We start from the raw sequence: 26,815 nt of genomic DNA on the forward strand, positions 1-26,815 counted from the left end.
AGCTGGACGCTCCAGCTGAACAGCCCCACCTGCGACAAAGGTGTGTGTGAGCCAACCAGCCATTCTGAGTCTGTCAGCAGAGGGCTCCAGAGTGAAGTATTGTCTTAGAGTAAGGGTGGGTGAGGGACAAGCCAGCCAGACAGACAGACAGAGGGTATGTCTACACAGCTGACGTTAAAGTGCTGCCATGGAGCAAGAGCTCTCCCAGCGCTGTAAAGAGCCATTGCCACGAGGGGCGTAGCTCCCAGGACTGGTGCACTGTCTACACGGCCCCTTTCCAGCGCTGAAACCTGCATCGCTCAGGGGGTGTTTTTTCACACTCTTGAGCGAGGAAAGTCTCAGGGCTGTAAGTGGCCGTGTAGACAAGGCCACAGCGTGTCCAAACAGCTGGCAGCACAGCCATGGGAAAAGCCTGCAGAGCGGTTTTGGGGTGCTCGCTGAAGAATGGTTTGGGTGTTTTGAGCAAGAAACCTGTTGCTGGTTCCTTCCACGTTCAGGGAAACCCAATTTTGTCCATTCCTTGTAAATAAACAAGATTGCCCCAAAGATATCATTTTCCACCTTCAATTTCTTCTCCCACCTGGAAAAACCCACAGGGCCCCAAACTTTGAGTAGCTGCTCAGATCGGGAGCAGAAAGCTGAGGCAGAAGGTGTGGTATAAACAGAATTTATTGTTGTTATAGTTATCAGTGGAGAGGAGGAAAAGCAGGTTTCAGGGCTGACACACCCCAGGTTGGCTCACATGGATCACTGAGATTGCTGGCACCTGACCTGCCATCTTGGTACTTACTGCAGGTGTATGCCTCTTTAAGAGAACTTTGATCTCTGTGCAGCAATCAACGTGTGCCAGGGAGTCTATGACTGTAATTTTCCAGCCTGTTTCTTACTTTCATTTTTGCAGCAGGTGGAAGCATCAGGAAGCAGGACAGTTTAAAATACCTTAAATGAATCAATAAAGCATGAAGAATCCGGCCTCAAGCCCCTGGGCTCCAGGACTCCCTGAATGGAATGGATGAGACAGCCTCAGCAAGGGAAATGGACAATTGTGAGACCAACTCTTCCTCAAATGGCTGTGGGTAGGAGCGCCCTGCAGAGGCAGAAACAGCTGGAAAAGGTCTCTCCGGGATTCAGCAGGTAGGGGAGCTCCAGGTAAATGGCTCTGGCTGAGATTTCCTTAGAGTACTTAATCTAGATGAGCTGTTACTGCCAAAAGGCCATAGGGGTCAACAGGCACCTCCTTACTCTGAAAATAAACAAGGCTGTGGAAGTGGCCATGCAAATTCAGAGATCCACAGTGCTGGCCTCCCTTCCTCTCATCTGCTTTCTTTAATGTTAGATGCGATGGGCAGGTAATGACCCTATGTCATTTTCCTTAGGTGAGGTTATGATGGCGTGTGCGTGTTTCTCTTCCCTTCCCTTCCTTACTAAGGTCCCGAGGCACAAAAGGAGCCAGGCAGCTAAGTCTGGGGTTTAGGCACCAGGCCAAGTTCCCGTTTTAGGCTCCCCAGTGGCGCACAAAATTCCAGCTGAAAATGCAGGGGTCTAAACTCACTCAGCACCTAAGCTTTTGACTATGTTTCTGTCTCTGGGCACGTGCCCTGCTGCCATATTGTAGGCGCCCGGTGCCTATCTCCTGCCTGAGCCCCAGAGCAAGTCACAAACCAGGGGAAGAAAAGGCCTTCAGCACAGGGGAGCAGAGCCTTCCCAAAAATGGGGGGCCAGGAGCTCCTGCTCCCTCCATGGCCCTGCCCCTGCCCCTCCTCTTTCCCTGAAGGCCCCGCCCCCCAGCCAAGCTGGAAGCCAGAGCAGGGCTGGTGGAGCCACAGACCCCCCGTGTGCCCAGGCTGGGCGGGCCTGAGAACAGCCCCCAGCCCATATCCCCACCCTCCATCCCCCGGGCCAGGGCAGGTGGGGGGTCTGCAGCTCCCCACAGCTGTCTGCACGGCTCTTCCCCCGACCTGGTTCCAGACGGGGACGGGGCCTCAGAGCCACAACTGGGTTATGGTAAGAGCCCCCGGGCAGCTGGTGACTCAGGAGGGTGCTCGAACCATGGGGCTATGCTGATGTGAGGCGTTCCCTGTCTCTCCAGTTAAAGCTGCACTGGGGACACAGGCCTGGACGCTGGTCAGTGCTGTAACCCCCCGGCAAGCGGGTCCTACTCAAGTTTATGTTCCCTCTCTCAGGCTCTGGCCCAGATCACTCTTTGAAGGAGAGGGAGAGAGCACAAGAAAACACACGCATGAGACTGACGCTTTCGGAGGGTGGTTAGCGTACCCACCCACAAGGTGGGAGACCAGAGTCCAGTCCCCCTGCTCCAATTCAGCTTTAATTATTTATCCAGAGGGCAACAGCTTCAATAGGACAGACTTACGGGGCCTCGCAACACAGTATCCCATAGCTTAGTGCTCAGAGCACGCTCCTAAAAAGAGCGGATCCCTGTCCAAATCCCTTCTCACCCTCAGGCAGAGGGGGGCTGTCGCCTGGGTCGCTCACATCCCAGGTGAGCGCTCTAACCAGGGGGCTAAAAAGGTGCGAGGGAAGTGTCGCTCCCCCTGGCTTCTTGCAAAACCAGCAGAGGCGGGTATCTCCAAAGAGGGTTCCTGGCTGTGGCTGGCACCTCCCAGTGTCTAGCGTAGGCAGTTCCATGCGTAGTGTGCTGGCTTTTGTGAGTCACATTCCAGGGTTGTGTTTACGCTTCACTTTTATCAGTACAACTTCTGGGTCGGCCAAGAGTTTGAAAAAAACACACCCTGGGCCAACGAAAGTTTTACTGACGAAAAGCGCCTAAATCTTTCTGAATCTAGCCCTAAGTCTAGGAGCAAAGAGGACCAGGGAATTGTAGACTCACGTTTTAATGGTTTCTCTCACCAACTGAACGTCAGATTGTGATGGGGGGTGGGGGGCTGTTTGTCAAAGGGGGCCACGCTCATAGATCCAGTGTGGAGGTCGTACACTTCCTCACACAGAGGTAGTGGGGATCGAAGGCCGGGAAAGGCTGAGCCTCCCCAAACAGCCTTGCATGGCCCCACTGACGCGCCACCCCCAGGCCTCTTCCTGCTTCCTGGTGCTGTGCTGTGGGGGGCTCTTCCCCCCCATGGCCAGGGCCCCAGGCTGGGGCCAGTGGGGGCCGGCCTGTGCTCTGGTGGGGGGGCATGCTGCCTGCCCTCCCACCTGGCACTCCGGGGCTGAGGGGGTGCTCTGGGGCTAAGGGGAGGTGCCCACCTGGTGCTCCAGGGCTGGAGGAGGGGGACCATGTTGCCTGCCCAACTGCCCGTGCTCTGGGACTGGGGTAGGGGGGCCACGCCACCCACCCCAACTGCCTGGTGCTCCGGGGCTGCGGGAGCAGGGCTGCACCACCCGCCTGGCACTCTGGGGCTGGGGGCACCCAGGCAGGCCGGGGGTGGGGGGAGGCGGTGGTGGCCGTGCAGGGTGGGGCTCTGGGCTCTGGTGGGAGGGGAAGAGCCTCAGGCAGAAGGGATGGGCCAGGCCAGGGGCTAGCTTCCCCAAGCCCAGGTTTCACCCGCCGCCCATGCCGTCACACACGTGTCTGGACTCCCTGTGGGATCAAATAATTGCAACAGTGGGGTCTCAGGATCCCTGGCAGGGCTGAGCAAATATCAACCCACAGGCAGGGTAGAACAAGCAATCTGTAGCCTCCGAGCCTCTTGCCTGTGGCTGACAGTAACAGTTCGGGTTCCTGACCTTCTGGGCCGGGCAGAACAAACAGTAGCCAAACCTAGCGGGAAGTGGGGGAGCGGCAGGGTCACCCGGGCCCACCCAGCTCCACCGGGTTCCGACCCAGGGCCCGATGAAGCCAGGGAATTCCACGTTAAGGGATGAACCATCAGCTCCTACTACGTTCCCTGGGTCACTTCCTACCCCAGGGCGCTTCTCATACACCTCCCGGCTCGCCGCAGCTCAGCATCCCTGTCAACCTCTGCGCTTGCCTGGCTGCTCACAGGGTAGTCCGGGTCTCAGGTTCCCACTGCTTGGGGAGCCTCCGGCCTCTCTGCAGGAGCTTGCAACACACGTCCTTCCTCCTCCTCAGCCGGCCCAGACTGGGCTGGGCCGCCTCCTTTTATCTGTCGCTTCCTCTGGGAGCGGGTGCAGCAAGGCTGAGGGGACGTGGCCTTCTGAGGCCTGCAGCGACTGGTCTGTCCCTGGTGGCCTAACGAGGGGCCGGTACACCCCTTCACACAGATCCTGAAAAATACCAGGAACTAAAATCAAAACTTCTCCGTACGGAGGAAGCCATCCAAGAGGCGACTGACCTGGTCCCAAGTCTCCTTGGCCATGCATGCCAGCGCCGCAGCCTTCTCCCTCCAGAGGGTGAACGTAGGAAAAAGACTCCAAAAAGAGACCCACGAGCCCTCCAGTGAGCCCCCAGCCAGCCAGAGGTGATGCCCAGCGTATGCAGTCACTTGGGCACTCCTACGCCCGGTACCCGCAGATTGCAGACACACCTAGGAAGCCTAAGGACCCTACAGGCTACGTGTTCCCGGCTGTCAGAGACAGGACCACAGACCGTACCGCCTCTGGGAATCTCACTTTAGAATTGTTTAAATGTTGCGGCACTGAGGGGCCACAGAGATGTGGTGACCTTGATCATAATTCAACCCTGACATTGCACCAACCCTGGAGATGTTGGGTGGGTCACTGACATGTAAAATCACTGGGGCCGGGGGCTGATTTGCTCTTAGGGAGCTCCTCAGAGAGCCCTCACCTATGGGCAGCACATGACCTGCCCGTTGCAGGACCCTAGCCCTGGGCCTCTCCCATTCTGCCCAAGTCCCCGCCCCCCTCCCTGCCGGTGCACCCCCACCATAGCCACTGCCCCCCCAGTCCCAGGCCACCCCAGCCACTGCCAGCCCCGGAGCACCACCCTGAGTCCTGGCCATAGGCCGGTGCTTGTACCAGCCCCAGCTGCCCCAAGTCCCAGCCACATGCTGGCTGCCCCTGCCCAAGTCCCAGCGGAAAAGAGGGAACTGGAAGCAGGCAGGTGGGGGCTGGGGGCAGAGCATGGGCTGGGCTGGGCAGGCTGGGCTGTTTGGGGAGGCTGAGCCTCCCTGGCCTGTGATACCTACTGCCCATGCCCTCACCCAAGACAGGTGTGGCTGGGAGATGGCGCTGCTTTCTCCTACAGCAATAAGGGGCCATTCCTACCATGCTCAGAGGCATTGCTTGCACTCACTTGCTCTCCTTAATACCTCCTTTCTTATTTATTTATTTATTTATATTACAGTAACACCTAAATGGCCCAACCAAGATGCGGGCCCCATTGTGCTGTGCCTTGGACACACCACTAGTGAGGAACCATCCTTGCCCTGGAGAGTTTACAGATTTAAAATTTTTATTAAGATGATGTTTTTTAAAAAAGTGAACGGTACAGAATTTAAGCACAGACGTTTCAGGTTATCAGGGAATAACGTACAGATTATCAAGGGGTGCGAAGTTCGGTTTAAGATCGGGTGGCTAAGGAATACATAATCTGCAATATCCCCGATTGGGGGTAAAAGGTTAACGGGTCAAAGGACAGACATTGAGGTATGAGGGTATGTTGTTCATATAATGGCTATGTTCAGGTGTGGAGTACAGTGAGTGAATGCGATGATGAGGATGGATTGACCCTCATTTGGTGAGATTTAACGTTCAGTGAGTTTATGGCTCCAGTTCATATGGTCCAACAGACAAAGTCTCTCGGTCCCTCTCTCATCGTTGATGCACCATGTCGCTCCAGCTCATGCCTCCTGGCACTGTCGGTGGCCGGTGATGTGTTCAGTGTAGATGTCCTATGGCAATCTAAATTACACCAGACATCTCCACAGGTGCAGCCATGGTGTGAGTGTGGTATGGACCGGCTGCTGGCCCAGTGACATCTGACCCTGCTCAGAGCCAGGCAGGCGAGACCTGTGGGGGAAATCTCTTCCCTTCTGGTGCTTGTTACCTCCTCCCCACTGCCCTGTGTCGCTGTCACCGCGTCCCGCTCACTCACCATCTGGTTTTTTATTTCTCCTGTTCCCCAGACCCAGCTACGATGATGGGGAAGGTTCCCTTGTTCTCTCCCGGCTCCACAGTGAGCTCCGCTCTGCCCGGCTACGTCGCTCTCTGCCTCGCTCTACAGGTTCACAGTCTGGTGTCAGGTAGGAGCTCTGGGCTCCTCGCTGGGTTTGCTGATGTTCTGTTGCTGGTCATCACCATCCACGTCGCTTCACTGCCTTGTCTCGTAAACCACGTCTGCTTTTTGCAGGGCCAGCCCTAGACCAAATGGTGCCCTCGGCGAGGAGCGTTTCTTTGTTGCCCCCCCCTTCCATTTGTTAAATTTTTGAATACTTTTCTTTTATTGTATTTGTAGCCCATTTCATGGCTTTGATGCACGATTTGCATGCATGATTTATCCCTGTCATATAAGACAATAAATGTGCATGCTAGGATCTGTACATCTGTATCTATTCATGCCTATATAAGCAAAAAAAAAAAGTTTCCTCAAAGAAAATTTTTAATTGTAGGAATAACTGGAATGTACTAACATCTATACTTGAAACATTTCACTTCAAACATTCTGTTTTCCCTTTTGTCACTAACAGACACAGGACCCCAAGCCTGGCACCCCCCGAGCCTGGCGCCCACCAATCCTGGCACTCCAGGTGGTTGGCAGGGTCGCCTGCCCCTAAATCCAGCCCTGGTCTTTTGCTCTTTACACAACGACCATAAACCGCAGAGCACAGCTGGGTCCTAGTGATGGTGTTTATCTATACACACGCTGCTGCTCTGACTGGAGGCTTCTAAGACATAGAACATGGTGAGCGCCGTTACTGGGCTCACAAACTATTTAAAGGGACACTACACAATTCCGCTACACTACACCGCTGGACCATGTAAGTCACAGATCAGACTCTTCAGCCACAAACAAATCATGACTTCCCAACTCTCCAGTTATGAAATTAAAACCCACAAGTCATTCACACTGCACTAGGCACAGCCGTCTAGGGGTGAGAAGTGAGACCTTCTTCATTCTGTGCCCTCAGTGAAAGTCTTATCATATCCCATGGCACCCCCAGGGTTGTCCCCACAGCTACACAGACATTTTGATTCCCTCCTGCTGTGATTTCCATTCTGCTAATTTAACCAGCTCTCTTTGTTGCTCTGGATGCTGAGTCTCTGCCCAGAGACCCCCCCTTTCTGTTCAGTTCCACAATGGCTGGTTCTCTGCCCCCTGCACTTTTCTATCTGCCTCCTTCTCCCTCTTCATTATCTGACTTCTGACTTTACCTGCACAGTGGCAATGATCTCTTTTCACATCCTGCTGGCCCTTACACCATCCTTACAGCAGTCAGGGAGGGCACTGCACTGGAGCAGCATGAAAAGTCCTTGGTGTGTCAGAGAACCAGCCCCCCCCCCCCCATTACCCATTATACCCAAGGTGCTTGTGAGAAGTGTTCAGCCCTATTCAGCGATGATAGGGACAGTGTATAACATTCACCTGTGAACTCTGGGTGACAGATATGGCAACCACATGCCATATTTGGGGACTATCAAATTAACATCATGAATATTCTGTCTATTTTGCACCCTCTCCATAGATAGTATCTGTGATGGGTTCGGTCACAGAGACCCCCTTGAGACTGTCACTTGATGCTCTGGGGTACCACAGAGAACAACCCTCCTGCCAGAACGGGTGCCCCTCCGCTCTTGTCTTGCTGAGCCAGACACTCCAATTCAGCTCCAGCCCAGACTCAGAGGTTGGGCCACGCCCCTCTGCAGTTCACAGAAACTGAGATTCACTCAGCCGTGGGGCTTTTCAGTTAACAGGGACTTTCCCAGCGCCCAGTGTTCAGCCTTTCTGGGAGCCTGAACCCCAAATAAATCCGTTTTACTCTGTATAAAGCTTATACAGGGTAAACTCATAAAATGTTCGCCCTCTATATCACTGAAAGAGAGACGTGCACAACTGTTTTTTCCCCAGGTAACAATTACTTGCACTGGGTTTATTAATAAACAAAAGCGATTTTATTAAGTATAAAAAGTAGGATTTAAGTGGTTTTAAGTAATAACAGACAGAACAAAGTAAATCATAAAGCAAGATAAACCAAAACACGCACGGCTCAGCTTAATACACTAAGAAATCAGTTACAGATGATAACTTCTCACCCTCGATGTTATTTCAAGTAAAATGCTTCCCAGGTCAGTTGCCTTTTCTGACCTGGGTCCAGCCTGTTCTCTCCCACCCCTGTAGTTACAGTTCTTTTGTTTCCAGATGCTTTCAGGTATCTCCTTGGGGTGGGGAGGCCATCTCTTAAGCCAGATGAAGACCCTCATTGTTTACTTCCCCCGCCTTATATAGAATTTCCCTAAGGCGGGGAAACCCTTGTTTGGAATCCCACCCCCACTCTGGAAAAGTACCAGCTTCAAGATGGATTTCAGTATCAGGTGACATGGTCACATGTCTGTGTAAGACCCCAGTCTCCATTCTTCCTAGGTTGCCTGACCCATACACAGGAAGGCTTTAAGGTAAACAAGGCCATTTACAGCCAATTGTCCTGTCAATGGGAGTCACCAAGTCCTGATGCCCCATTGACGGCCCTCAGCTGGTATGACTACACCAGCAATACAGGTTCATACCTCATATTTCTATGAGAACGATACATGCATACAAATAGGGAAATCAAATTCAGCACATTATAACTTTGTCAATGATGTGTTACAAGAGACCTTTTGCATAAAGCACATTCCAGCTATGTCATTTTCAGATTCATAAGCCTATTTTCATAAAGCATACGGAGTGGAACTTCACAGTATCGATCTGTTCTATATGTATCTTTGTGGGCTCCGGATTGTAATCTACTCCGTGGGGGAGGGTCACCCCATCTCCTGCAGGATATACAAATGATGGGGCGTAATTTCTTGTGGGACAGATAACAGCTCCAGAGAAGTACCACCCCAGGCAGTTAAACTAGTTCACAGCAGGTTCCAGAAACCAAAGAGAATGAAGATTTTTGGTATGAAAAGCTGATGTAAACTAACCAGAAGCCTGGGATCTTGGGCTACAAACTGAGAGAAACCCTCAGAGAAAGGTTTGACAGAGAGTCTGTCCCCATGTGCCAGATGAGAATCCTTTGCGATAAGTGTAAGATGTTTGATTGGTTTGTGGTAACTTTTCTCTCTTGGGCTTTTGTCCATAAATGTTCCCTGCTTTGGAAAACCTGTTTGGTTACTGGTAACCTCTGGCACACACTGTTCAAAGCCCTGGGATGGAAAGCAAAGCACAGGTGCTGGACTTTGGTCAGACCTGGTGGGAAAACCACAGTGAATTGCAAGGAAGCTTTGAGCAGGGGGTTGGACTAGATGACCTCCTGAGGTCCCTTCCAATCCTGATATTCTATGATTCTATGATTCTATGAAGCTGCAAGCCTTAAACCCCAGTGGAGAGAGAGGGCCATGGGTCCCTGCCCAGAGAGAGGTGACAGCTGGAGGCCTGAGACCTAAGGGACAATCCTTAAGCAGACCCCAGAGGGAGTCAAAGATGCAGCTACCCCAAGCATGTGACTCTCTGCACTTATAGACATGCCTAGGGCACTGCATGGAGACGGGGTGTTCACTTCTAATGCAGGACGCTCTTTTATTTTGTCTTACTGCTGAATTAATGCCACCCTCAGCCCCCTGTCAATTTAATTTCTATTTTCATTGCATTTTTCTCAGCACAGTTCACAGTAACTGGACCTGCCCATCCAATCACCGCTTCCTTAGGTGGGGAGGCCTTCCTGCCCTGCCACCTTTCCCCCAGGATGGATGCTCAGAGCATGGAGGTGAGATGGTTCAGGTCCCAGTACTCTGCAGTTGTGCATCTGTACCATGATGGGCAGGATCAGTATGGTGAGCAGATGCCAGAATATCAAGGAAGGACTGAGCTCTTAAAAGACCACATCACCGATGGGAGTGTTTCCCTGAGAATACGCGATATCCAACCCTCCGACGATGGACAGTACAAGTGTTTTTTTCAGTCTAGAGTGGCTTATGAAGAAGCTTTGTTGGAACTACAGGTGGCAGGTCAGTAACTTGTTGTGATACTTGGATGTCTTCAGTAGGGTAATGAGTGGATCAAAGATTCATTGTGAGATGACACCTGATTGATCTCATTACAGTGGGGCAGCAGCTCTGCTCTGGTTAAGGTTTATTCTAGTTGACTGTTTTTTCTAAGGGCTCTGAAATCCACACAGGTACTCAGATTGTCTCGAAGAGTGTTGTGGCTCTTGGGAGTCTGGGGTAGCATTAATGGGTTACATTTACAGGGTTAATCAAATACACAAACACGCCTAAAAAGTTGGATGATATGAATATGTTGTGTTTATTACAACTCTCTTGTGCACCCCTGGGGCCAAACAATAGCTGATCCTCCTCACGCTAATGTCTGGCCTCCTGTCTGGCACCCACAGGGTAACCGTGGTTGATATTCAGGGTCCTGTAGCCCACCGCCTGCCACTGGGGCTTGGCTGCCCCTGGGTGCACCCACTAATTTTTCTCCAGGGGGGCTCCAGCCCCACAGCACCCACGGAGTCGGCGCCTCCACCCCTGTCCTCTCCCTCTCTCCTCCCTGCTCCCTCTGGAACACCCAGCCCTTCCTCTGCCTGAGGCAGGTGTTAAAGGGGCTTCTCTAAGCCCAAGGGGATTACAAATATGTTTCTAAAATTACCTTTGCAAGTGAAAGTAGTGGAAGAGTTTAGCCTCCCTGCCCATCAGTTAAACTGTGCACAGCTGCTTCCAGTGGTTCTTATTCAACCCTTCACACCTGCCGCGAAGTGTCTGTGGCGAGAGGCACGGTCTGTGTTCATCAACGGGAAAGCCAGTCCCTTGCCCCTGCTCAGGAGCTGGCAGGATTATGGGGCCGCTCACCCAGCATCACTGGAGAATGTGAAGCAGGTGCACATATACTAGAGGAGCAATAAGTGAGAGGCAGGGTTACCTGGTGGATAGAGCCGTCGACTGAGCATCAAGGGACAGGGTTCCAGTCTTGCCTTTGCTACTGAGCTGTGCAAGAATTTGGGCACGTCTCTGTGCCTCTGTTTCCTCGCTCGCCCTTTCTCCATCATGCCTGTTGAGACTGTAAACTCTTCAGCGCAGACTGTCTCCTACGATGTGTGCACCATGCCCAGCCCGCTGGGGACCCAGTCTCAGCTGGGACCTCTAATTGCTTCTGTAAGACAAACAAGACATGTGGGACCAGTGTGAATGGCACTGGAGGTGGCTCTTGTCAGCAGGGTTCGGTCACTGAGGCACTCCCCTGGGCAGTTGCCCGGCTCCCACCCGGCCAAGGCATGGGGAGGCTGGGACTTTGCAGCTGGCTGGTGAGTTCCTGACTCACCTTCCTCAGGGTGGGCTATTGCTTAAGGGCTGCAGGTCGGAGAGGGGTTTTTCGGAGTGGCCACCGGAGTGGCTGCACACACTTAGGCCACCAAAAACATTATTGTGAGAACCCCTGCTAGCCCGTGCTTTTCTGGTGAAGACTCCCGAGCGGAAATGGTACCAGACACCCATCCCTTCTTTGTCTCTCCTGGGCGGGTGTTTTCCCTCTCTAGGATGGTCTGTATGCAATTTCCAAGCAACCTAAGGGCCTCTCTGCCCACAGACTGACCCCGCAATCAAGAAATCCATTTGAATTCACAAGACACGTGCTTCAAATTAAGATCATTTTATTTCAGTTTAGCTCATCAGTAATAAAAAATCCCCAGTGTGACCTTATCTAGTGTTTGCGACAGCCCCCATCTCTCCCCCGACCCAGCCCTGCCCCTTCCACCCGAAGCCTCATCCCCTCAGTGTCCAATGGAGCCCAGCTCACATTGTGGGCATGGCCCCTGCCCTGTGCCCCCAGCCCCCTTCCATTGTAGCCACTGGTCCCTGCCCCAGGTTTGCGCCCGTCCTCCCCCCCGGCCCCGAGAACCAGGAGGCCAGGCAGTGCAGCTCCAGCCTTTCCAAGCTGGAGTGCCAATGTAATGGCAAAAACAGCAGCCAGCAAATTTTCCTACCCCTGGTGCTCCGGGGCTGGGAGGGCTGGAGTAGGAAAATTTTCTGGCTGTTGTTTTTGCCATTACACTGGGCAGTGTGGCCACAGCCCTCCTGGCCCCAAAGCACCAGGCTGTCGACCAGTACATTGGGAGGGACGAAGGGACCAGCCCTCCCGGCCACGGAGCACCACGCGGCCCTGGAGTGTGGGGAGGCCAGACAGCGTGGCCGCAGCCCTCCTGGCCCCAAAGCACTGGGCTGTTGGGCAGCAAGGCCCCTGCCTTCCCGGCCCCGGTGTGCCAGGACTCCGAAGCCGGGCAGAGCAGCCCCAGCCCCCCTGGCCCCAGAGCATCAGGAGGCTGGCAGCCCCGGAAGAGCCGGACACCTGCAGAGTGAGAAGCAGGACGGAGAGAAGGGGCGGAGTGTGGATGGGCCACATCCTGGCTGTTTGGGAAGGCTCAGCTTTCCCTGCCGCCCATGGTTTGTGTTTCTGTTTTGGTGAGTGTATTTCCTGGCTCTGAGAGGTATCAGTTTTCTGCTACCCATTTCAGCATTCTGGAAGGATACAAGGCCCTGCCAAGGCAACCTGAATTCCCCTATAATAAAGTTTTTTATTAGTGAATTATTTAAGGCTTGTTTACACATACACATACACTGGTTTCAATGAACTAGTGAAGAGTTTTTCAAACGGGGTCCGTGGACCCCCAGGTACTCCAGGGAGTGCACTGACCCCGCTGATCAACTCCTTCCCCTTCCTCCCTCAACACCGCCTCCTCCCTCCCAGTGCTTCCTGTGTGCTGGGGAACAGCTGTTCAGCGGTGTGCAGCAGGGGCTGGGAGGGAGGGGAAGGAGCAGAGATGGGGTGTGCTCAGGGGAGGGGATAGAAAGAGGTGGGGAAGAGGAGGGGCAGGGGTGGAGCAGGGGCAGGAAGAGGTGGGGCGAGGATGGGGTCTTGGGGGAAGGGGTGGAGTGAGAGCAGGGCCTGGTGCTGAGTGGGTTGGGCGAGGGGGTTTGCTGAAAATTTGAAATCAAAATGGGGGTCCTTAGGTTGCTAAAATTTGAGAACTGCTGAACTAGTGGAAACATCCAGGTGGAACCTCTGAAACGAGTTTGGAAATGGCTTATATTGATTTCGTTTTAGTCTTGATTTAAGGGATTTGCACTTGATTAACTAAACCAGGTTAACTAAACTGGAGAAAGTTTGTGCATAGAACAGCACTGACATTAACATTAATTCTACTCTATATCAAATAGGAATCTGGCCAAATTAGGTGACCAGCTGCACTCGTGGACTCACATTCAATTATTAGTTTGATAGGAAATGGCTTTTGATAACAGTGTAATAAAGCTTTTGGCTCATTACTGGGTTATCACAAATTTATTTATTTCTTCTGTAGGTTTGGGCTCCGATCCTGACATCTCTGTAGAGGGACATCAGGATGGAGGGATCCAGGTGGTGTGTCGATCATCTGGATGGTACCCAGAGCCTGAGGCTCAGTGGAGAGATCTCCAGGGGAAGCTCTTTCCATCAGCCTCTGAAAAAATATCCCAAGAGGCCGGTGGCCTGTTTCAGACAGAGATTGCCATTGTTCTAACAGAAGAGTCCAACCATAAAGTGTCCTGCTGTGTCAGGAACCCCCGACTCGACCAGGAGAGAGAGTCAGCGATTTCCATAGCAGGTCAGTGCCCGTCCGTGCCGCACATGGATGGACTGAGATGCCACAGACATGGGCAGAAAGTATTTATCATTGTGTCTCCTATTTATTGGCCTGGATCTTCAACATGTTGAGCACTTCTTGGAAACTTTTGAATAAGCTTAGTTCTCTTTGGATATGTCTACACGGCAATTCAAAACCCATGGCTGGCCCATGCCAGCTGACTCAGGCTTGTGGAGCTTGGGCTAAGGGGCTGTTAAATTGCAGTGTAGACATTTGGGCTTGGGCTAGAGACTGAGCTCTAGGGCCCTGCAAGGTGGAAGTGGTGCCTGCTGCCTTAGGGAGCAGCCCCTCTCTGTTTTGCGTTCTTGGGTGTTAAGATTCTGGATTCTAAAAACCAAAACATTGTGTTACGCTGCAAGCTTCAAGCAAGAGTATTTAGGTTTGTATGTGACTTCTCTCTCTGTGCTGGAACATCACAGTTCTCAAGGGGGTGATGAAGAGAATTCTTATTTAAAAACAAAAAGTCTCCAGAACCGAGCTTGGCAGTTACAGCCTAACTTCAGTACCAGACAAATTGGTTGATACTATAGTAAAGAACAGAATTACCAGACATAGGTGAACATGATTTGTCGGGGGAAAAGTCAACGTGGCATTTGTAGAAGGAAATCATGCTTCATTAATCTATTAGAATTTTTTGAAGGGGGTCAACAAACATGTGGAGAAGGGTGATCCAGTACATGCAGGGTACCTTGACTTTCAGAAAGCCTTTGGCAAGGCCCCTCACCAAAGGCTCTTAAGCAGAGTAAGCTGTTATGGAATAAGAGGGAAGGTGCTTTCATGGATCAGTACCTGCTTAAAAGACAGGACACAAAGTGTAGGAATAGATGGTCAGTTTTCAGAAAGAAGAGAGGTAAATCGTGATGTCCTTCAGGAATCTGTACTGGGACCAGTGTTGTTCAACATACTTATAAAAGGTCTGAAAAAGAGGTAAACAATGAGATGGTAAAACTTGCAGATGATACAAAATTACTCAAGGTAGTTAAGTCCAAAACAGACTATGAAGAATTATGAAGGGATCTCAAAAAACTGGGGAACAAAGTGGCAGATGAAATTCAATGTGGATAAATGCAAAGTGATGCACATTGATAAACATAATCCCAACTAGACATATACAATGATCAGGTCTTACTTACCTGTTTCTACTCAAGAAAGAGATCTTGGAGTCATTGCGGATAGTTCTCTGAAAACATCCACTCAATGTGCAGTGGTATTAACAAAAGCTAACAGAATGTTAGGAACTATTAGAAAGGGGATAGATCATAAAACAGTAAATATCATAATAAATATATATAAACCCATGGTACGCCCACATCTTGAATACTGTAGGCAGTTCTGGTTGCCCCATCTCAAAAAAGCTATATTAGAAATGGAAAGGTGCAGAGAATGGCAACAAAAATGTTTAAGGGCCTGGAACAGCTTCACTCTGAGGAGAAATTAAAATGATTGGGACTTTTCAGCTTGGGAAAGAGACAGCTAAGGGAGGATAGGGCAGAGGTCTATAAAATTGTGACGGGTGTGGAGAAAGTGAACAAGGAAGTGTTACTTACCCCTTCACATAATACAAGAACCAAGGAATGAAACAAATAGGCAGCAGGTTTAAAGCAAACAAAAAGAAATATTTCTTCACACAACGCACAGTCAACCTGTGGAGCTCATTGCCATCTAGTGAAGGCCAAAAGTATAACTGGGTTCAGAAAAGAAGCAGGTGTGTTCATGGAGGACGGGTCCACCAATGGCTATTAGCCAAGATGGGCAGGGATGTGGCCCCATGCTCTGGGTGTCCTTAAACCTCTGACTGCCAGAAGCTGGGTGTGGGTGACAGGGGATGGATCACATGATTATTGCCCTGTTCTGTTCATACCCTCTGCAGCATCTGGCTTTGGCCACTGTCAGAAGACAGGATACTGGGCTACATGGAACATTTGTTTGACCCAGTCTGGCTGTTCTAATATTCTTGTGTACATATTTGTTCCCAAGTCAATAACACTTTCTCTTGCAGAGCTGTTTTTCCCGAGAGTCGATGCCTGGACTGTGGCTCTGGGGTGATCCTGGCTCTCCTGGTGGTTCTCATTGCCCTGGCCGGGTACTGCTTGTAGAGGCAACACAGAGAGAAAGGTAAAGTGACAAGAGGGGAGAAAATAAATAAATGAATTTATTTATAGTATATCAGAACCCCGCAGAAGGGGAAATTGATTTTATGTGCTTTGGCCTATGAAAAACCATAGGGAGCCCCAGGATAGAAATGAGGGTGTTGTGCATGCAAGTCACCGTGTGCTAGAAGACGGTGCTCTGGAGATGACATCACTGCAACACCCCTGTGGACTAGCCCTGACTTACCTCAGGGGCTGCTTTGGCACCAGAGCAGCCCAGGATCCGGCGGATGCCAGGAATGTTAAAAGTCACAGTGACGTTGCAGGCTGTATGATTTTATGAAAATATGCTAATGAGTATGAATATAACGTAACTGAAATATGCCTCATGCAAAAGGTCTCTTGTAAGGTATCATTCCAAAGCTTATAATCTACTGAGTGTGGTCATCCTATTTGTATAAATGTATCACTCTTGTATCTGAAACTAGAAATATGAAATATAACTCTGAGGGCCGATTGTAATTATGCAAAGTGTGGGCCATTAATGGTGGTTTGGAATCTTGATGGCTCCCATCAACCAGGACAATTGACGGTGGATGGCTGTTTGCAGGCAGGCCTTCCTGTGAGCCAGGCTGGGAGCAATGAAGGCTTGGGGGGGTCTCACAGTGACATGTGACCATGTCACCTGGTACTGGACTCCATCTTAAACTTGGTGCTTTTCCATTTAGAAGTGGGGGTGGGGACCCAGAGAGACAAAAGATTCCCACCTTATGCCAACGCCATATAAGGGGGTAGAACAGAACACAGGGGGCGGCCATCATGAGAAATCCCCTAGCTACCACCTGAGCTGGAACAAGGGCTGAACCAGGGGAAAGGATTGTGCCCAGACTGGGAAGGCGGCCAGTCTGTGAAATAAACTTATTGAAACATCTCGGAGGGTGAGATTTTATCTGTATTCAGTTTTATTACTGTACTAGGCTTAGATTTGCATGTTTTATTTTATTTTGCTTGGTAATTCACTTTTTTCTGTCTGTTATTACTTGGAACCACTTAAATCCTACTTTCTATATTTAATAAAATCACTTTTTACTTATTAATTAACCCAGAGTATTTATTAATACCTGGGGGGGGGGGGCAAACAGCTGTGCATATCTCTCTATCCGTGCTATAGAGGGCGAACAATTTATGAGTTTACCCTGTGTAAGCTTTATACAGGGTAAACCGGATTTATTTGGGGTTTGGACCCCATTGGGAGTTGGGCATCTGAGTGTTAAAGACAGGAAGACTTCCTAAGTTGCTTTCAGATAAGCCTGCAGCTTTGGGGCATGTGGCTCAGACCCTGGGTCTGTGTTGGAGCAGACTGGCGTGTCTGGCTCCACAGGACAGGCTGCTGGAGTCCCAAGCTGGCAGGGTAATCAGGGGCAGACATATTCTTGGCACATCAGTTGGCAGCCCCAGGGGGTTTCTGTGATACAACCCGTCACGGTCACCTTAGCTCTTCCGCGCACCGATGCTGCAGGTTCTGAGCACAGAATCTCACGGTGAAAATTTAGATCATGGAGCAAAATTAAGTGGCTTTTTTTCAACTAGAAGGTTGCATACTTCATTGCTTACGTAGGCTGAGCCCCTCACTCCGCACTCTGGTCAGAACCCTGTAGATTTTGCCGAAAATCAGATTCCTGAAATTCCTCTCTAGTGGCTACTTGCAGCTGGTTTGCAAACTTAGGCATCACTGTCCAATTTATGAAGTCATAACTGGACAGCAATGCCTGCTGGCATACAATTCCCATGTGCAGGGAGGAGCAAGTGTCAATCTTCCTGCCCATTTAATCCATCCTTTTGGAGAATTTGTCCTTCAGAATGGACCTAAACCTGCCCTGCTGGGCTCTATCATTCACAGCAGTCATGACGAGGGAGTTTATGCCAAGTGAGAGAAGAAGCCCTTTCTGTGCACTTTCATAGAATCATAGAACTGGAGGGGACCTCGAGAGGTCATCAAGTCCAGTCCCTGCACTCATGGCAGGACCAGCACCATCTAGAACATCCCTGACAGATGTTTGTCTAACCTGCTCTTAAAAATCTCCAGTGATGGAGACTCCACAACCTCCCGAGGCAATTTATTCCCGTGCTCAACCACCCTGGCAGGTAGGAAGTTCTTCCTAATGTCCAACCTAGACCTCCCTGGCTGCTATTTAAGTCCATTGATTCTTGTCCTATCATCAGAGGTTAAGGAGACCAATTTTTCTCTCTCCTGCTTGTAACAACCTTTTAGGCATTTGAAAACTGTTATCATGTCCCCTCTCAGTCTTCTCTTTTCCAGACTAAACAAACTCAGTTCTTTCAATCTTCCCTCATAGGTCATGTTTTCCAGACCCCTAATCATCCTTGTTGCTCTTCTCTGAACTCTCTCCAATTTGTTCACATCTTTCCTGAAATGTGGCGCCCAGAGCTGGGCACAATACTCCAGTTAAGGCCGAATCAATGCAGTGTGGTGGGCAGCATGGAAGTCAGCAAGCTCCAGAAACCTTTGCAGACTACAGTAGTGCATCATTGATCGGGAGGGCTACGCTACCAGGAGCAGATGGCTGCAGGGCATCCGCTAACTGATGAACATTCATCGAAGGAACTCTGCCTGAATCCCTGGTGAAGCAGGGGACAAGAGGTCCTGATAGGCCTCGAAATACTCCATGGGTAAAGCTCACCAGTGCTGGAACCTGTGGTGGGCCTATATTTCCTACTGCTGATCTGACCAGCAATGTCACCTTTGCTTGAGCTAAGCAGTATGGCCTCCATCACCCAGGAAGGTCCCACAGATTCCGTGGAGGCCTCTGGTAAGGATAAGGCATTGTGGCCAGAGACCCCCATCTCGACCATGAGAGAAGCACCAGCCCTGATGCCTATAATGCTCCGTAAACAGTCCCCGATGCTGGTTTGGCGGTGGAGACCAGGAGAAGGAAGATCCCAACCTTGAAACTGAGAAGCCTTGGGATTCCAGGAATAAAGTCAGAGCCAGACCAGAGGGCGCAAGTAACTGGCCTGACTCATCTGTTACCCATAACAAGGCAGGGACCAGTGCTGATAGTGGAAGCAGCTCCGCCTGCACTGCGTATGCCAAGGCTGGAGGCAGTATCAGTCCCAAAGTCATCAGTTGTACTGGACTGGTTGACAGTGCCGAAGTCAAGGACGGTGAACGCTGTTGAGATCTCCCACACCAACCTCGATACTGTCCCTGATTCAACAGCCTGTTCAGCCAATGGGGCTATAGATGGCATAGCCCTGGACCAAAGGAGAGGTTGGGGTGAAAGGCAAAGGAGGTCGGTAGCTGCCTGGAATGCCACGGACATGGAGACAGTCAGTGCCACCGTCATCCTCTTTGGTACCAGACTCCACAGATGCCCTGGGGCCGGAACCAGAGCCCATAATACCAGGTCTCTCATCTCTCCGCATGGTACCAGGGAAAGGTTAGAGGCACCCATGCCATATCGCACACGAGCACCAGCCCTGTGCAAAGTGAAAGAGTCTCCTGGAGTCTCAGTTGGTCTTATGAGATCCTTTCCTTGGTGCATGCAATGGGGAACAGCTCCCCCGTTTCGTGAGAGAGGCACCTGCTCTGGACTGCGAAGCAACAGTGCTCTCAGAGCCCGAGGGCCACTTCCAATCAGACAAGGACCTCAAAACGAAAGCAGGTCACATAGCCTGTTCAAGCAGGTGCTGCTTTAGGCAAAGGTCTCGAGCCACTTGAGTCCATTTCATGACTGAGCAACGCTTCTTTAACGTGGGCCTCACACAGGCACGGCAAGCACCATGTGTGAGGATCACTGCTGGGAACAAGAACGACAATGTTTGTCCCTGATGAGGGCATCACCGAGGAAAAACTTAACTAATACCACCATAGGCGCTGACTTCCCCGTTTCCCCTGTGTGCTCGAGCCCCCTCTACTCCCGGCCCTGACTCCACTCCACCCCTTCCATATGACCCTGCCCCACCCCATCTCTTCCCACCCTAGCCCCACCCCCCATTCCAACCCCTTACCCCAAGGCCCCACCCCAACTCTGCCTCCTCCCTCCCCTATTCCAACCGCTTCCCCAAGGCTCACTGAGCTGTCATTCTCAGGACAAGTCCTACCAAAATTTGAAAAGCTGGTTACAACATTCCGATTCTCCAGAAGAGTAGCTGATTTTAATGAGATGCATATTATTGTTAACAGCTCAGCCATATCGTTCTTAGGTCATTTCACAACTCTTGGGCATTTGCAACCTGGCAAGGATCTCCTCTGGTCTTGGTGACGTCAAGCTCTTTCATAATCAGTCTGTTCTATTATCTCTGCTTCACACCTCAATCCCTGATGTTTATTTCTTGAACAGAGCAGCTCCAGGGCTGGTCTCTTCCCACCACACTCAGTATGGTAAAAACTGTTGCAAAGAAATCAGTCTCTCGGCATTGTCATTACCCTCCTCAATTGTTCCCTTTATTTGTTTTATATTTTTTGCTATTCCCTCTTCTAATTCCATTTTAAACCCCTAATTCCTATCATTCGCTTCACCCAATGTACTTAATGTGGCTTTCTACTGGCTTCACAGGGTTAATACTTTTCATTTGCTGAAGGATCCCTCTTTAGCTCTAACAACCTCTTGCTCCTGACCAGGTGGCCAGATGAGGTTACTGTACTGTATTTCTTCCTTTCCTTTTCCTTTGCTGCCCGGGAGGCTTCCTTGCTTTAAGGTCTTTTTCACTCACTTCCCTTCTGCAAGGTAATGTGACACTGACTCATTTCTCTCTGTTTTATTTTCAGACAAACTCCAGGCTGAGCTCAGTAAGTTCCATTCCCCCCAGTACGACCCTTGTGTGACATTGTCTCCTGCTCAGTGTGTCTGTGTCCAGGGGCGTTCTTACCCCTCTGTCTGTGTTTGGTTGCAGAGTGGAGAAGCGCCCGGCTCTACACAGGTACTGTACATACCGCTGGCATTGTATCCATGGTGAGACCCACCTTTCCCTGGGAGCTCTCTGCTCCTTTCCCTGCACAGAGCATTTCCCTGTGACATTCAGTCGGCTGGAAATAGCAATGTCACTGGGGGCAGACGAAACGCAGATTTATTGCTGAGCACAGGGACACACTCCCTTTGGGAAAGGGCTGATTAGTGATGAAATATGTCCCTTAGTGTCCCCTTCCCAGGGCCGTACCTGGGTTCTGCAGGATGGGCATTCTTATCTGCCCATCACTGGCACTGAACGGCTCAGCTCTCTTCCCAACGGCAGGATTTCCATGCTCAGACCGAGCTCTACCCACAGTGTTCTTCTCATGTAACAGGAGCAGACAAGAGCTGTTCAGTGTCCCCCTGGCTCTGGGGTGAGGCAGGCCCTGTCCCCACTGCAAGGTCAGACAGGTTTTTACAACCAGCTTGTGACACTCCCCGACCCAGTTGCCACAAATTGTGCCCATACGGCAGCTTTTCTGCCTCACACCTGTGGCTGTGTGTGCGTGTTTTCAGCTGGCTCGCAGCCTGACCGTGTGTGTACTCGAGCAGGCTGGGAGAGTCTGGCAGCTCCAGCAGGGATGAGAGTCCAGGGGATGTGCACGCACGTTGTAGCCCCGGGAGCCCCGGGCTCCTCGCACGCCAGGGTATCCTAATGCACTGAGCCGGGGGCGGGGCAGGGCTGGATGAACTAAACTGATGGGAAAAGCTCCTTCCTCTCAGTTTCGAGCATCTTCGTGAAAGCGCTACGGCGGCGCAGCTGCATCGGTGCAGGACCTGCCCTTAGACTGTGAGTCACAAAAGCCAAGACATGAGGTGAGGAGATGCCTACGCTAGACAATAGGAGATGCGGATGAAAGTGGTGTGTGCTAAGCCCTGCCTCTCTCGTGGAGACGGGCACCTATCTCTGCTCAGTGGTCCACAAAGGGATCCCCTTTCTTGGAGTCAGGCTGCTTAGCACGTACGGCAGATCTTGTGGGAATGAATTGGACGCCTTCCTCACGCCACACAAACCGGCCAGGGGTGGAGGAGCTGGCAATGACTTGTAGCCCCGTGGTTAAAGCCATCACCTGGGAGACCCTGCTTCAATTCCCCCTTCTGCCCAAGGCAGGGAAGGATTTGAACAGGGGCCTTCTAGCTCTCCGGGGAGGGCCCTAACCCCTGGGGTATAAGTTAGTCTGTTCTGAGACCTCCTCTCTCTGGAAGCTGTTCCACAACGGACTGAATAATTAAAGATCATTGGGCACAGGTGCCGTCTTTCTTCTTTCTGGGTGGGTGCTCCACCCCCACCCCAAGGCCCTGCCCACACTCTGCCCCTTCCCCCAAGGCCCTGCCCTTGCTCCATCTCTTCCTGCCCCCGCTCTGCCCCACACCAGCACCTCCCGCCCACTGCCAAACAGCTGGGCCCACCAAACAGCTGATTGGAGGGTGGCTGATGGGCACCCACTGTTTTGTTTCTGAGGGTGCTCTAGCCCCGGAGCACCCACGGAGTCGGCACCTGTGATTGGGTCAGAGAGAGTAAGTATGCGGCTGACTCTACAGCTGGGGGGTTAGAGCACCCCCCCGGCGAGGGGGGAAGCCAGGGTCCCATCCCTGCACCAATGGACCTTTATTTATCCACCATGGAAAATCCTCAGCAGGGGAGAGTGCGGGAGCCCCCCACCTCAGCCTTGCCTAGTGGTCAAAGCGCTCTCCTGAGTCTGGCAGAGCCCTGTTTCAGTTTAAGCTCCCCCTCTGCCCGAGGGGAGCAGGGACTGGGAGTCCCCCCCATCCTAGGGGAATGCTCTAGCCACTGGGTTAAAATGTATGAGGGAAGCCCTCCCCAACCAGCTGCTGCGTGGCCTCGCCTGAGGGACCCGGTCTGAGAGAGTGCCTCTGAGCCCGCCTACCAAACTAGGCTGGGATGGCTGGACCCCGATCTTCCCCCAGTCTGTGGATCACGCTGGGGCTCAGGCAGGGGAATAGGCGTCCACGCGCCTGGAGGGAGGCAGCCATGGTCATGGCTGGAGGGAGAAACACGGGCACCGAGGGAACTTTTACTGCACAAACTTCGACTGTGAGTGAGTTTTGGCAGCTACGGGGTCAGCAGGAGGTTTGTGCCTCACCGTGGAGCTGAAACCAGGGACTTAGGCCCCGAGCTCCTTTTGTGCCGCCCTAGGTGACTCCGGATCCCGTGGACTGTCCTGTTGACAGTCCCTGGGATCTGTGCCCTCAGTCATTCAGATCCAGGTGAAGATCCCCCTCTGCCCGTGTAGCAACCAGCACATCGGGGAACCGGCTTGAGTGGCCTCAGAGCCCCACAGCAGCTCCCACAGTACCTGCCCCTCCCGTTCCTTTGCTGCCCCCCAATGTCTGCCTCCTGCCCCAGCCCTGAGCACCTTCCTCTGCCCCCTGGCGCCTGCCGTCATGAGCAGTGGGCGAAGCTTCCCTTGGGGGAGGCTAGCCCCCCGTCTCACCTCTTCCACCCGCTGCCCTGCCCACACTCCACCCCCACTGGGCCCCAGGCCTCTCCCCCCACCTCCCTCCCCCACTTGGCCGTCACTCGATGCATCCCACCTCACCCCCTGCCCCCGTGAGACCCCCGCCCACCGCTCACCGTACCTCGTCCTCGGGATGGCGAGCGGTGGGCTGGGGGGTGAGGAGGGACGCAGTGAGGGGCAGGCGGGGGGGCTCATGGGGGGGAGAGGAGGGAGGTGGTGGGCGTCAGGGACCTCAGGAGCGGAAGGGAGGGGAAGGGGGGGGCTCCCTCACCTGGTGGCAACGGCTGTGCCAGGGGTGTTCTCCACCGCCCAGCCTGCCCTTCCCCCTCCCCTCACCCTTCCCCCTCCGTCCCCCGCCACTCCTCTGCCCCCATTACTTCCCTCCTCCCAGCCCCATGGCACCTGCCCCTCCTCTCTGCTCCCCTCGTGCAACCCACCCTCAGCCCCCTCAACACACCCTCCCCCCCGTCTCCCCTCCGTTCCTGTCTCCCCTCCCCCCATGTCCTTCCCCTCTACCCGACCCCCTGGTACCTGCCCCTCCCCTCCCCCTTTGGTGCCCAGCCCTCCCCTTCCCCATCACCCTGGCGCCCACTCCTCCCTTCACCCTCTGCACCCTGGTACGTGCCCTCCCTGGTGCCTGCTCCATCCCTGGCCCCCACCCTTTCGTCCCCCTCTGATTCCCTGGTGTCTGCCTAGAGATCTCCCCCTTCCTTCCCTTCCACTCCTGCTCCCCACCCCCCTCCCCCTGCCCTGTCCCCCCGGCATTAGCTGAGCTCCTGACTCCCCTTAAGGGTGAGGAACCCCATATCACAGTGATTAATGGGCATGTGGGTGAATTGCCCTTTGATCCCAGTGACCAGCCCCTGCCCCCAGCACTGACTCTGATTCTCTCCCCAGTGGACGTGACTCTGGATCCAAACACGGCTCATCCCAACCTCATCCTGTCTGAGGATCAGAAAACTGTGACATACGATGATAGACGACAGGATCGACCTGACAATCCTGAGAGATTCAATACTTATCCGATTGTCCTGGGCACAAATGGATTCACAGGCGGGAGGTTTTACTGGGAGGTGGAGGTGGGAGACAAAATAAATTGGACTGTGGGGGTTTGTAGGGAATCTGTGATCAGGACAGGGAAGGTCAGACTCACTCCTGGGAATGGATACTGGGCTGTGTGGCTGAGGGATGGGAAATACGAGGCCTGCACCTCCCCCCCCAAGATCCCCCTCCCCACAGGCATCAGGCCCAGCCAGGTGGGGATTTTCCTGGACTATGAAGCAGGCGAGGTCTCATTTTACAGTGTGACTGACAGGTCCCATCTCTTCACTTTCACTGACACCTTCTCCGGGACGCTCCGTCCTTATTTTTATGTTGGTTACAAAGAGGAGGGTAAAAACACGGCTCCCCTAATAATCTGTCCTGTCCCAGCTCAGGCCAAAGGGAATCTTTGTCCCTGAGAGTGACACCCGTGGCAGAGACTATCCCCTCCCAGCGCTGACCAGCCCCCAGCCCTGTTCCCATGGGGATGGTACAAAGGGTATCACCTGCCTGCCCCCTCCCTCAGTTCCCAGTCCCAGGCCTGTGAGCTGGGGGAGAGGAGGGGGCAGAGAAGGGGGTGCGGGGAGCAGGCTGCTGGGCTGTGGGGGTGCAGGGACAGATGGGGATGTGTGGATGCAATGTCAGCGGTGGATGCTGTGGCCAAGGGTGGGGTGGAGTGGGGAGGGGGCTGCAGCAGCAGGAAGAGAAGAGCCCAGATCATGAGAGAGACGCTGGGGAGGGGGTTGGGGGATGTAATGAGAGGGGAGGGGCGAGGGGAGGGGAGAGAGACCACAAGGAGGAAGAGAACCATGTCAGAAATGACAAAGGGGAGAAGACCCCAGTGTGAGGAGCAGGAGGATCTTGGGCAGGGTAAGAGTTGGCAGAAGGGAGGGATCCAGGAGCGGGGAAGGCTGGAGTCAGAGGAGGGAGGGATGAGAGAGGAGGGATTGGCCCTGTCTGCACTCTCCGTTTCTTGTTCCTGCAGGAGCCATTGAGGGCACGGTGGCTGCCAACACCCTCAGAGCACGGCCGGGCGCTGCAGTGTAGACAGGACTAACCTCGGTCTCATCTGTGCCCTGAGCTGCTCTGTCCCGGGAGGCACCTGCAGGGCCCTGTATGACTCAGGGGAAGATGAACATAGATCAGAACCATGTTCCATTGCAAACCCCACCCAGCGTTAGGCAGGACGGTGCAGATCTGTGCCGTGACTAGATTCCAAGACGGGGTTTGATGGAGAGGAGATAGCTGCATAGAGGGGGAGGGGGGGATAAGTGGGGCGTTGGATGGAAAACAGTTTCTGGGACTGATGGTGAAAAGGCAGCTGCCAGGGGAGCAGGGAGACATCTGGCAGAGAGAGAAAATGGGACAGAGAGCAGGGAGTTACAGTGGACGGTGCTGTATAGCAACGTCAGGGCCAAAATATTCCTGAGGTGCTCCATGAGCCCTTCAATGCCAACTGGCAGAGTACCCACTGTACAGTAACTCAAATCAGGTCTGACATACTCATTACCCCCCCACACACGGTTGTCCTCATAGGTATCCAGACGGTGTCATATATAAACTGGTGACATGCTGGTCCCCAAAATCATTGTGTGATGTCTGTGTGGGCTGTGTACAGAAGAGTTATACGTGAGTGCTGGAAATATGTTCTTAATGTGTTTGGGAGGCAGTGCATAAAGCCAGCCAGCCCTAGCCAGAGGAACGTCCGACTGGCTTGGGTACAGGCAGAGAACAACGAAAGTACATTTACAGATAAGGTAAATGAAGCAATGCGGCCGGCAGGGAAGGGCTTAGTGAGCACGCCAGGGACAGAGTCCGCACCCCCAGGAAGTCTTCCTGGCTCCTGAAAAAAATGCAGTCGACTTCCAGGACATACTGTTAGTTAAGGAAGAAAGAGAACGGCCCCCTCCGAGCCCGTGGAAGCTGGGTCCCCTGGCCTGGATGGCTGGTGACGTCGCTGAAACCACTTCTTAGGTAACAATTGTAACGTGCTAAAACTGAGTTGTAGTCACTGGAAAGTCTGCTTTGTTTAGTTTTGTTTGGAACCAATCTGGTCTCTTCTTCTCTTGCTTAGTATCACTTAAATGGCTGTTCTTTGTTAATAAACTGAGTCTTATTTTTCCTACCTATCAATGCTGTTATACTGGAGTGTAGACTGAGTCCTCAGCTCAGCTCACAGGCTGGGGTGTGCTGTGTGTCTCTTTGGAGACAGAAAACTTAGTAACGTTTTGCCAGTGTCCTGTGAGAGCGACTGGACGCTGCAGAGAAATGTCTCTGGGGAACTCGGGAAGTGGAGATCATTGATTTGTTACCTGCAAGCTATGGTAGAGACTGGCAGAGTCTCGAGGAGTTTGCTGGTGAATTGAACAGAAAGATGTGGCAGGGAGCGGACACCGTCTAATCTCCAGTAAAGCTCACTCTTTCTAAAACAGAGGGGTAACACTTTGGTTTACAGTTCTGGGTGTCCGGAACAGAACTTTACACCCCTCCCACATAGGTTTGATTTCTCTCTCAGGAGA

General features: G+C 52.5%; 1 pseudogene; it reads left to right on the plus strand.

Moving 5' to 3' along the window:
- Positions 1–903: 903 nt before the first annotated feature.
- On the plus strand, positions 904–24,715 carry LOC144272182 (butyrophilin subfamily 1 member A1-like; annotated as a pseudogene).
- Positions 24,716–26,815: the final 2,100 nt, after the last annotated feature.

Source organism: Eretmochelys imbricata, chromosome 11 (genome assembly GCF_965152235.1).
Source record: "Eretmochelys imbricata isolate rEreImb1 chromosome 11, rEreImb1.hap1, whole genome shotgun sequence".
Taxonomy (NCBI): domain Eukaryota; kingdom Metazoa; phylum Chordata; order Testudines; family Cheloniidae; genus Eretmochelys; species Eretmochelys imbricata.